We start from the raw sequence: 12,654 nt of genomic DNA, 5'->3' as shown, positions 1-12,654 counted from the left end.
AAAAATGAAGCATTTATTCTTTAGAATGATAGTTGCCATCAAAAGCCCTTGAAATGATATGTGGTCTATACTTAGAAAATGCTTCTTGTCTTACCTCCTGAAAAATCTCTGCTTTATTGAAGCAAAATACTTTGTTTGAATGAAAGATTATTCATTCACATATCAAGTATTTTTGGCACCCCCAGCCTCTCTCAGAGAAGGTGCTCAATAATTGTTCATTGACTTGTTAAATCTCTGCTTCATGGGTGCAAAATATTGTATAATCCAATACAACATTCACTCGTGTATGCATGAAATACTACTGGGCTCTGGCCACTGTGTTAAGAGTTTTGGGGACTATGAAAACCACCTAAGATAGAGACTGGCCTGAGAAACTGACTGTTTTCAAGAGGCTCACTCAATAGACATTTGCCAAGTAGACACAATACCAATGATTGTCCTAAGACTTGAGGGACATAGAGACAAATAAAACATAATCCTTGCCCTGAAGACTTAAATATACTTTATTCAATGTATAAAGGAAATAAAGGAAACTAAATAGTCTCCTATTTTACACCAATAAATGTGCTATAAATGATTATCCAAATATAAATAGATATTCTTTATTCATTTCCTTCCAAGGACTTAATATAGGAGACAGCTTATGATAAAAGGCATATATATATGTGTGTGTGTATATATATATATGACACTTAGCTTAAGATCAAGGAAAGCATAATTATTAAAATGAGAAAATTAATATTGATATTCATATTAATATTGATATATTATTATAATATTAATGTAATATTATTATTTAATTACAGTACATACTCTAATTTTTTCAATTGCTATAATAATGTCCTTTGGAGTTATCATTTGCCCTTGTCCATATAAATATAGCATAAACTGTGTAAGCTTTTATAGAAGGAAAGTTTGGGTATATAAACATGACCATGAGAGAGGTGACTTAAGAGTTATATATCGAGACAGATAACAGGTATGCAAAAAGGAAGAAGAATGGGGCTATCTGGAGGTGAAGTGGGTTTTCACTGGTGAAGTTCCAGCATATAGGTAGACTGATCTACTGGTGGGGAGATTCCAAGAGCATCGGGTACTAAATGGATGATTTGGAATCTCTACAAACCATAAGATTCTAGATCCTTATCATCATGGCTAACATTTACCTAAAGCATAATTGTTCTAAAACCATAATTGTTTTTGTGTTTTGCTGTTACATTTTTTTTTTTATTTTATTTTATTTTTTTTTTATTTTTATTTCCAGCATAACAGTATTCATTATTTTTGCACCACACCCCGTGCTCCATGCAATCCGTGCCCTCTATAATACCCACCACCTGGTACCCCAACCTCCCACCCCCCGTCCCTTCAAAACCCTCAGATTGTTTTTCAGAGTCCATAGTCTCTCATGGTTCACTTCCCCTTCCAATTTCCCCCAACTCCCTTCTCCACTCTAAGTCCCCATGTCCTCCATGCTATTTGTTATGCTCCACAAATAAGTGAAACCATATGATAGTTGACTCTCTCTGCTTGACTTATTTCACTCAGCATAATCTCTTCCAGTCCCGTCCATGTTGCTACAAAAGTTGGGTATTCATCCTTTCTGATGGAGGCATAATACTCTATCCCCAGGGGTACAGGTCTGTGAATCACCAGGTTTACACACTTCACAGCACTCACCAAAGCACATACCCTCCCCAATGTCCATAATCCCACCCCCTTCTCCCAAACCCCCTCCCCCCAGCAACCCTCAGTTTGTTTTGTGAGATTAAAAGTCACTTATGGTTTGTCTCCCTCCCAATCCCATCTTGTTTCATTGATTCTTCTCCTACCCACTTAAGCCCCCATGTTGCATCACCACTTCCTCATATCAGGGAGATCATATGATAGTTGTCTTTCTCTGCTTGACTTATTTCGCTAAGCATGATACGCTCTAGTTCCATCCATGTTGTCGCAAATGGCAAGATTTCATTTCTTTTGATGGCTGCATAGTATTCCATTGTGTATATATACCACATCTTCTTGATCCATTCATCTGTTGATGGACATCTAGGTTCTTTCCATAGTTTGGCTATTGTGGACATTGCTGCTATAAACATTCGGGTGCATGTGCCCCTTTGGATCACTACGTTTGTATCTTTAGGGTAAATACCCAATAGTGCAATTGCTGGGTCATAGGGCAGTTCTATTTTCAACATTTTGAGGAACCTCCATGCTGTTTTCCAGAGTGGCTGCACCAGCTTGCATTCCCACCAACAGTGTAGGAGGGTTCCCCTTTCTCCGCATCCTCGCCAGCATCTGTCATTTCCTGACTTGTTGATTTTAGCCATTCTGACTGGTGTGAGGTGATATCTCATTGTGGTTTTGATTTGTATTTCCCTGATGCCGAGTGATATGGAGCACTTTTTCATGTGTCTGTTGGCCATCTGGATGTCTTCTTTGCAGAAATGTCTGTTCATGTCCTCTGCCCATTTCTTGATTGGATTATTTGTTCTTTGGGTGTTGAGTTTGCTAAGTTCTTTATAGATTCTGGACACTAGTCCTTTATCTGATATGTCGTTTGCAAATATCTTCTCCCATTCTGTCAGTTGTCTTTTGATTTTGTTAACTGTTTCCTTTGCTGTGCAAAAGCTTTTGATCTTGATGAAATCCCAATAGTTCATTTTTGCCCTTGCTTCCCTTGCCTTTTGCGTTGTTCCTAGGAAGATGTTGCTGCGGTTGAGGTCAAAGAGGTTGCTGCCCGTGTTCTCCTCAAGGATTTTGATGGATTCCTTTCGCACATTGAGGTCCTTCATCCATTTTGAGTCTATTTTTGTGTGTGGTGTAAGGAAATGGTCCAATTTCATTTTTCTGCATGTGGCTGTCCAGTTTTCCCAGCACCATTTATTGAAGAGGCTGTCTTTTTGCCATTGGACATTCTTTCCTGCTTTGTCGAAGATTAGTTGACCATAGTGTTGAGGGTCTATTTCTGGGCTCTCTATTCTGTTCCATTGATCTATGTGTCTGTTTTTGTGCCAGTACCATGCTGTCTTGATGACGACAGCTTTGTAATAGAGCTTGAAGTCCGGAATTGTGATGCCACCAACGTTGGCTTTCTTTTTCAATATCCCTTTGGCTATTCGAGGTCTTTTCTGGTTCCATATAAATTTTAGCATTATTTGTTCCATTTATTTGAAAAAGATGGATGGTACTTTGATAGGAATTGCATTAAATGTGTAGATTGTTTTAGGTAGCATAGACATTTTCACAATATTTATTCTTCCAATCCAGGAGCATGGAACATTTTTCCATTTCTTTGTGTCTTCCTCAATTTCTTTCATGAGTACTTTATAGTTTTCTGAGTATAGATTCTGTGTCTCTTTGGTTAGGTTTATTCCTAGGTATCTTATGGTTGTGGGTGCAATTGTAAACGGGATTGACTCCTTAATTTCTCTTTCTTCTGTCTTGCTGTTGGTGTAGAGAAATGCAACTGATTTCTGTGCATTGATTTTATATCCTGACACTTTACTGAATTCCTGTATAAGTTCTAGCAGTTTTGGAGTGGAGTCTTTTGGGTTTTCCACATATAGTATCATATCATCTGCGAAGAGTGATAATTTGACTTCTTCTTTGCCGATTTGGATGCCTTTAATTTCCTTTTGTTGTCTGATTGCTGAGGCTAGGACCTCTAGTACTATGTTGAATAGCAGTGGTGATAATGGACATCCCTGCCGTGTTCCTGACCTTAGCGGAAAAGCTTTCAGTTTTTCTCCATTGAGAATGATATTTGCGGTGGGTTTTTCATAGATGGCTTTGATGATATTGAGGTATGTGCCCTCTATCCCTACACTTTGAAGAGTTTTGATCAGGAAGGGATGCTGTACTTTGTCAAATGCTTTTTCAGCATCTATTGAGAGTATCATATGGTTCTTGTTCTTTCTTTTATTGATGTGTTGTATCACATTGACTGATTTGCGGATGTTGAACCAACCTTGCAGCCCTGGAATAAATCCCACTTGGTCGTGGTGAATAATCTTTTTAATGTACTGTTGAATCCTATTGGCTAGTATTTTGTTGAGTATTTTCGCATCTGTGTTCATCAAGGATATCGGTCTATAGCTCTCCTTTTTGGTGGGATCCTTGTCTGGTTTTAGGATCAAGGTGATGCTGGCCTCATAAAATGAGTTTGGAAGTTTTCCTTCCATTTCTATTTTTTGGAACAGTTTCAGGCGAATAGGAATTAGTTCTTCTTTAAATGTTTGGTAGAATTCCCCCGGGAAGCCGTCTGGCCCTGGGCTTTTGTTTGTTTGGAGATTTTTAATGACTGTTTCAATCTCCTTACTGGTTATGGGTCTGTTCAGGCTTTCTATTTCTTCCTGGTTCAGTTGTGGTAGTTTATATGTTTCTAGGAATGCATCCATTTCTTCCAGATTGTCAAATTTATTGGCGTAGAGTTGCTCATAGTATGTTCTTATAATAGTTTGTATTTCTTTGGTGTTAGTTGTGATCTCTCCTCTTTCATCATGATTTTATTTATTTGGGTCCTTTCTCTTTTCTTTTTGATAAGTCGGGCCAGGGGTTTATCAATTTTATTAATTCTTTCAAAGAACCAGCTCCTAGTTTCGTTGATTTGTTCTATTGTTTTTTTGGTTTCTATTTCATTGATTTCTGCTCTGATCTTTATGATTTCTCTTCTCCTGCTGGGCTTAGGGTTTCTTTCTTGTTCTTTCTCCAGCTCCTTTAGGTGTAGGGTTAGGTCGTGTACCTGAGACCTTTCTTGTTTCTTGAGAAAGGCTTGTACCGCTATATATTTTCCTCTCAGGACTGCCTTTGTTGTGTCCCACAGATTTTGAACCGTTGTATTTTCATTATCATTTGTTTCCATGATTTTTTTCAATTCTTCTTTAATTTCCCGGTTGACCCATTCATTCTTTAGAAGGATGCTGTTTAGTCTCCATGTATTTGGGTTCTTTCCAAACTTCCTTTTGTGGTTGAGTTCTAGCTTTAGAGCATTGTGGTCTGAAAATATGCAGGGAATGATCCCAATCTTTTGATAGCGGTTGAGTCCTGATTTAGGACCGAGGATGTGATCTATTCTGGAGAATGTTCCATGTGCACTAGAGAAGAATGTGTATTCTGTTGCTTTGGGATGAAATATTCTGAATATATCTGTGATGTCCATCTGGTCCAGTGTGTCGTTTAAGGCCTTTATTTCCTTGCTGATCTTTTGCTTGGATGATCTGTCCATTTCAGTGAGGGGAGTGTTAAAGTCCCCTACTATTATTGTATTATTGTTGATGTGTTTCTTTGCTTTTGTTATTAATTGGTTTATATAGTTGGCTGCTCCCACGTTGGGGGCATAGATATTTAAAATTGTTAAATCTTCTTGTTGGACAGACCCTTTGAGTATGATATAGTGTCCTTCCTCATCTCTTATTATAGTCTTTGGCTTAAAATCTAATTGATCTGATATAAGGATTGCCACTCCTGCTTTCTTCTGATGTTCATTAGCATGGTAAATTCTTTTCCACCCCCTCACTTTAAATCTGGAGGTGTCTTCGGGCTTAAAATGAGTTTCTTGGAGGCAACATATAGATGGGTTTTGTTTTTTTATCCATTCTGATACCCTGTGTCTTTTGACAGGGGCATTTAGCCCATTAACATTCAGGGTAACTATTGAGAGATATGAATTTAGTGCCATTGTATTGCCTGTAAGTTGACTGTTACTGTATATGGTCTCTGTTACTTTCTGATCTACCACTTGTAGGCTCTCTCTTTGCTTAGAGGACCCCTTTCAATATTTCCTGTAGAGCTGGTTTGGTATTTGCAAATTCTTTCAGTTTTTGTTTGTCCTGGAAGCTTTTAATCTCTCCTTCTATTTTCAATGATAGCCTAGCTGGATATAGTATTCTTGGCTGCATGTTTTTCTCGTTTAGTGCTCTGAAAATATCATGCCAGCTCTTTCTGGCCTGCCAGGTCTCTGTGGATAAGTCAGCTGCCAATCTAATATTTTTACCATTGTATGTTACAGACTTCTTTTCCCGGGCTGCTTTCAGGATTTTCTCTTTGTCACTGAGACTTGTAAATTTTACTATTAGGTGACGGGGTGTGGGCCTATTCCTATTGATTTTGAGGGGCGTTCTCTGAACCTCCTGAATTTTGATGCTCGTTCCCTTTGCCATATTGGGGAAATTCTCCCCAATAATTCTCTCCAGTATACCTTCTGCTCCCCTCTCTCTTTCTTCTTCTTCTGGAATCCCAATTATTCTAATATTGTTTTGTCTTATGGTGTCACTTATCTCTCGAATTCTCCCCTCGTGGTCCAGTAGCTGTTTGTCCCTCTTTTGCTCAGCTTCTTTATTCTCGGTCATTTGGTTTTCTATATCACTAATTCTTTCTTCTGCCTCATTTATCCTAGCAGTGAGAGCCTCCATTTTTGATTGCACTTCATTAATAGCTTTTTTGATTTCAACTTGGTTAGATTTTAGTTCTTTTATTTCTCCAGAAAGGGCTTTTATATCTCTCGAGAGGGTTTCTCTAATATCTTCCATGCCTTTTTCAAGCCCGGCTAGAACCTTGAGAATTGTCATTCTGAACTCTAGATCTGACATATTATCAATGTCTGTATTGATTAGGTCCCTAGCCTTCGGTACTGCCTCTTGTTCTTTTTTTTGTGTTGAATTTTTCCGTCTTGTCATTTTGTCCAGATAAGAGTATATGAAGGGGCAAGTAAAATACTAAAAGGGTGGCAACAACCCCAGGAAAAAATGCTTTAACCAAATTAGAAGAGATCCAAAATCGTGAGGGGGGAGAAAGGGGATAAAAAGAGGTTCAAAAAGGAAGAAAGAAAAAAAAAGATAAAAGAAAGAAAAAAAAAAGAAAAAAGAAAAGAAAAGAATTTAAAAAAAAAAAAGGAAAACACCTGAGAAAAATGTAAAAATGAAAAAATATATATATTAGATAAACTAGTAAAAAATCGTTAAAAAAGAAAAAGGTAACAGTTAAAAAAAAAAAATTTACCCGAAGGCGAGAAAAGAAAAAAACAAAAAAATGAAAAAGAAAAAAATTGAATTAACTGCAAGACTAAAAAAAAAATCACAGGGAAAAAGCCATGAGTTCCGTGCTTGGCTTTCTCCTCCTCTGGAATTCTGCTGCTCTCCTTGGTATTGAAACCGCACTCCTTGGTAGGTGAACTTGGTCTTGGCTGGATTTCTTGTTGATCTTCTGGGGGAGGGGCCTGGTGTAGTGATTCTCAAGTGTCTTTGCCCCAGGCGGAATTACACCGCCCTTACCCGGGGCCAGGGTGAGTAATCCGCTCGGGTTTGCTTTCAGGAGCTTTTGTTCCCTGAGCGCTTTCCGTAGAGTTCCGGAGGACGGGAATACAAATGGCGGCCTCCTGGTCTCCGGCCCGGAGGAGCCGAGAGCCCAGGGCCGCACTCCTCAGTGCGCCCTCAGAGAACAGCGCCCAGTTACTCCCGTCTGCCTGACCTCCGGCCGCGCTCCGAGCTCTCCGAGCCTGCGACCAGTTCAAGGTAACACCGAGCTGTGAGCTTACTGTCGGCTCTGTCTCTGTAGCCGGCTTTCCCGTTCCAATACCCGCAAGCTCTGCGACACTCAGACACCCCTGCTCCTTCTGTGACCCTGCGGGACCTGAGGCCACGCTGACCCCGCGTGGGCTTCGCCCCGGTTTAGCCTCTGGAGCGATGTCCCTCAGCGGAACAGACTTTTAAAAGTCCTGATTTTGTGCGCCGTTGCTCCGCCGCTTGCCGGGAGCCGGCCCCTCCCCCCGGGGTCTATCTTCCCGTCGCTTTGGATTCACTTCTCCGCCGGTCCTACCTTTCAGAAAGTGGTTGTTTTTCTGTTTCCAGAATTGCTGTTCTTCTTCTCTTCGATCTGCCGATGGATTTTCAGGTGTTTGCAATCTTTAGATAAGCTATCTAGCTGATCTCCGGCTAGCTGAAGCAGTCTCAGCCTGCTACTTCTCCACCATCTTGACTCCTCCCCCTGCTGTTACATTTTTTAACCTTTTATTTCGACATAATTTCAGATTCACAGAAAAGTTGCCATGACAATGCAAGGGAGCTCTGCGTGCCTGGATTTATTAAATGTTTATACCTTGCCCCACTTACTTCATTACTACATGTAATATAATATACATACAGTACTGTGTGTGTGTAATATATAAAATATTGAGAGTAGCAAACCCACTTCAGAATATATTTCAGGTACCATGTTGATTTGTCCTTAGAACAAAGGCAGAATAATCATGAAAATTAGAAAATTTAATATTAATTCTGTTATCTAATCAACACTCTGTAGTTTATTGTCCCAATTTGTCCCTAGTAGTTATTTTTTCCCTTGTCCCTGTAGAATCTGAGCCAGTATCATGTGTGTGTCTCCTTAAATTCTTCAATCTGCCTCAGTTCCTCAGCCTTTCTCTGTCTTTCTTGACCTCAACCAATTTGAAGGATGTTGATTACTTAACAGAATGTCCCATGGTTTTGGTTTGTCTGACTTACCTCATGATTTGGTTTGTGTTAAACATCTTCGGCAGAAGTAATGCTGTGTTCTCCTTGGTGCATCTTATCAGGAGTCACATGATGTTGGTTTATGCAAATTTGTTATGAATTTTGACCACTTGGTAAAAGTTGGATCTTTCACGCTTCTTCACGTTGTTTGTCATTAGGAATTATTGTGTTGATCCTCTGACACTATGTAAGCATCCTATCACTTAAAAGCTTTTTACCCACTCATTTTAGGATCCATCTGTGACTTTCTGATTTTATACATCCTTCTACTATTTATTAGTTGGCACTCAACCATAGGAAAGAATTTTCTTTCCCCATTTAGTTTTTTCTGGTGCTTATTTATTTGTATCAGTATTTATATCAACATAAGCTTGTGGATTCTTCTTTTACTCAATATGTTATAATCTGTTAATGTTATTTTTAAATTTTGATACTCAGATTGCCCCAGCTTTGGACAGTGGGAAAACCTTTACAGAAGCTCCTAAGTTCTTTAGACATGGCCCAATCAGGATTTGATCAATTCTTTAATTTCTGTCTCAACAGAATGTTCCAGGCTCATCTTGAACTTCTCTCCTTTAGTCATGGAATCAGTGATTTCTTCTGGCCTCTAGATCCCTTAAGGGAAGACTGCAATTTAGAAACTATTGTTGCTATATATGCTCATTTATACCTTATCATTGCTAGGACTGTCAATCATCCCTTCAGGTTTAATAATGATACAGTAAGAAGGTGTGCTGGAGCTCTGCATATGGGGGAAGGTCCCGAAGGATTCATTTAAGGTAAAAGAGGAATTGGCTGGCCTTTAGGCTGGCAGCGGGGGAGGGAGGGTGGTGTCCCCAAATGCCAGAGCATAAAGGTCATCTGTTCTTTTTTTTTTTTTTTAAGATTTATTTGTCTGACAGAGAGAGAGAGACAGGGAGAGAAAGAACACAAGAGGGGGAGTGGGAGAGGGAGAAGCAGACTTCCCACTGAGCGGGGAGCCCGATGCAGGGCTTGATCCTGTGACCCTGGGACCATGACCTGAGCCAAAGGCAGATAGATGCTTAACGCCTGAGCCACCCAGGTGCCTCAAGGTCATTTGTTCTAAAGTTCAAGTGACCATTATGGTTGCCTGCTGGTTGAACACTTCTGTTCTTCAACTAGAATTTCACTTAACCACCCTATCTCTGTTTTAGGTCCAATCTTTATATTTTTCTATGTGTAGCAATCCTGGTTCTCTCTGGGGATTTGAAGGGGAGTAACCGCTTTCCCTTTGCTTATAGCCCCCTTTTCATGACCTTTGCTATGGTTTCCTCTTCTTCCATCTCCTTCCCATCATCCAGATATTCAGTTAATCCCTCCTCAGTCCGTATTGTTCCTACAATTCTGTCATTGTTGGCTTCCACATTTTGCTATAATTGAATGTGTTCTGGAGGGTGGGGGGGATATGTGTTTGGTCTGTCTGCCATCTATTTTTTTTCTTTTTTTTTTTAAGATTTATTTATTTTTGAGGGGTGGGAGGGGCAGAGGGAGGGAGAAATTCAAACACTCCCTGCTGGACATAGAGCTCCACTCAGGGCTTGATCTCATGACCCTCAGTTCATACCTGAACCTAAACCAAGAGTCGAATGCTTAACCTGCAGTGCCACTCAGGTGGCCCCATCTGCCATCTTGAAGCTAAAAAGTGTAAATATCTTAAAAAGCGCAAGAAGAGATTAAGTATAACAGTGTGACTCCTTTCCTCTTATAGTAATGATGTGACAGGCACAAGAATAATTTAATTTCAATATTTATTTGCATGACAGTTTTTTTTGAGGTTGGCTTCATTACCTACCCATGTTACTGAAGAGAAAGCTGATATTAAAAAGTTAAATAGTTTGAGCTTTCACATCCATTTGTAAAGAAAACATGCCAAGATAAAGCCAAGGAGTGTCTGACTCCAAATCCATCCGTCCACTCTAAAATGAGTTACACAGCACTTTTAGAGTAATAAAACTCTTTCCCAGAACTATCCCTCCTTAATGTCACTTCTTACGCCATCAGCAATTATGCCTTATATTTACATAGTGATTTACAGTTCACAAAATACTTCCATAGAATCTTATTTAATTCTTTTTTTATTGAGATATAATTGACAACATTATATTCGTCTCAGCTGCACAACATAATGGTTTGATATTTATATATATTATAATCACCATAGTGTCTAGTTAACATCCATCACCATACAGTTATAAATATTTTTTGTTGTGGTGAGAGCTTTAAAGAATTACTCTCTGAGCAACTTTCAAAAATACAAGACTGTATTAACTATAGTTACTGTGCTATACATTATATCCCCAGAACTTATTTGTAACTGAGAGTTTGTGCCTTTTGACTACCCTCACTCGTTCTGCCCACCCTCCACCCCTGGCTCTGGCAACCACCAGTATGTTCTGTGTCCGTGAGCTCAGTTTTTGCTTTTTCCATTTTTAAGATTCCACATATATGTGACATCATATGGCATTTATCTTTCTCTGTCTGACTTATTTCACTTAGCATAATGTACCATCTAGATTGTTGCAAATGATAAGATTTCCTTTTTTACATGAATAAAATTCCATTATATATCATATATCTATCTATCATCTATGAATCTATCTACCTATCTATATCTATCATCTATTGATCACATTTTCTTTATCCCTTTATCCATCAGTGGATACTTGGGTTACTTTCATGTCTTGGTTATTGTAAAAAACACTGCAGTAAACATCGGCGGTGCAGGTAAGTTTCTGAACTGGCGTTTTCATTTTCTTTGGAAATATACCTAGATATCGGATTGCTGGATCATATGGCAATCCCACTTTTAAGTTTTTTGAGGACCCTCCATATCGTTTTCAAAAATGGTTGCACCAATTTACATTCCCACCGACAGCACAGACGGGTTCCTTTTTCTCCACATCCTTACCAACACTAAATTCTATTTAATTCTGACAATTGTCTTGGGAGGTTGGGTATCATGAGGAAACTGGTGAAATTAAGCAATTTTCCTGTGGGCAAATATTCACCAAGTAAGAAAGCTGAGACTTGAACCAACTCTTGAGCTGGGGTTTCTGGATTCCTTCTGAGGCCATCCTTCTGTCACTGATAAGAGAGGCAGGATGCGAACTCGGTATTTGCTGATTTGGCCATAACTGAGACTATCAAGATCCTCCATCATTTCACAAGCTTGCCAAATAAATTTTAGAGTGCTAGGCTCCATTCTCTATCCATTTTCCCTCCTCATCATGCCTAAGAAATGCTGTTACATCCTTACTCCTAATATTTCTGCCCCGCTTTACACCTGTGTCTTTTCATGCCTGGATTACTGCACCAGCTGCCTATCCAGTCTGCCAGCCAGTCCCTAACCCCACTTTCATACACCAGACATAATCATCTCTCAAAATGTCAATCTAATAATATGGCTTTCTTTCACAAATTCAGGTTTTTTTTTTGTTACTTAGAGATTTCAGGATAAAGATCAACTAGTGGCTCATAAGAGTACTAATTCCTCTAGCCCCATTTCCTATTTGTCCTTACCATGCTTTCCTCTCCCATAATTGGATCTGCCATAATTCTTTGCTTCCGTCTGTCCCCTTCTTCATCTAACTCCTACAGATCCTTCAAAAGGTCTTCCTCTACCCCAGAGAACTTCCCTTGCTCCAGTTTGAAAGCCCCACCTCTCTTTACTTTAATATCATCCTGTTCACACTGCCCTGCCAAAGTCCACCAACCAAGACCACCAGGAACACACGTGTCATCAAAGTTAGGTTCATCAAGTTGTTCCAAGAGCAGAAATAATGTAAGATGAGAAATTGCAGGATTTCTCAATAAGGGGGGTTTGGAAGGGGTTTGTTCTAAGATTTGGGCTTGAATGGGGTAATTCTGGAAAGGACTAATGGAGGGCAGTGGTCATTTCCGTATTGGATACCATCTGTAACAAATTGCCACAAACTTAATGGCTTAAAATTACACAAATATACTCTTACAGTTTCGATGTCAGAAATTCGAAATGGGTTTTACTGCGCTCAAATCAAGGTGTTGGTAGGACTGTATTCATTCGATTTCCTAACCATTTCCAGATTCTAAAGGCTTGCCCCCAGTCCTTTGGTTTGTGTCCCCTTCCTTCATCTTCAAGGACAGTAGC

The sequence above is a fragment of the Mustela erminea genome, chromosome 1 (genome assembly GCF_009829155.1).
Source record: "Mustela erminea isolate mMusErm1 chromosome 1, mMusErm1.Pri, whole genome shotgun sequence".
NCBI classification, from domain to species: Eukaryota; Metazoa; Chordata; class Mammalia; order Carnivora; family Mustelidae; genus Mustela; species Mustela erminea.
The sequence above is the reverse complement of the archived record's forward strand: the minus strand, read 5'-3'. Positions refer to the sequence as shown.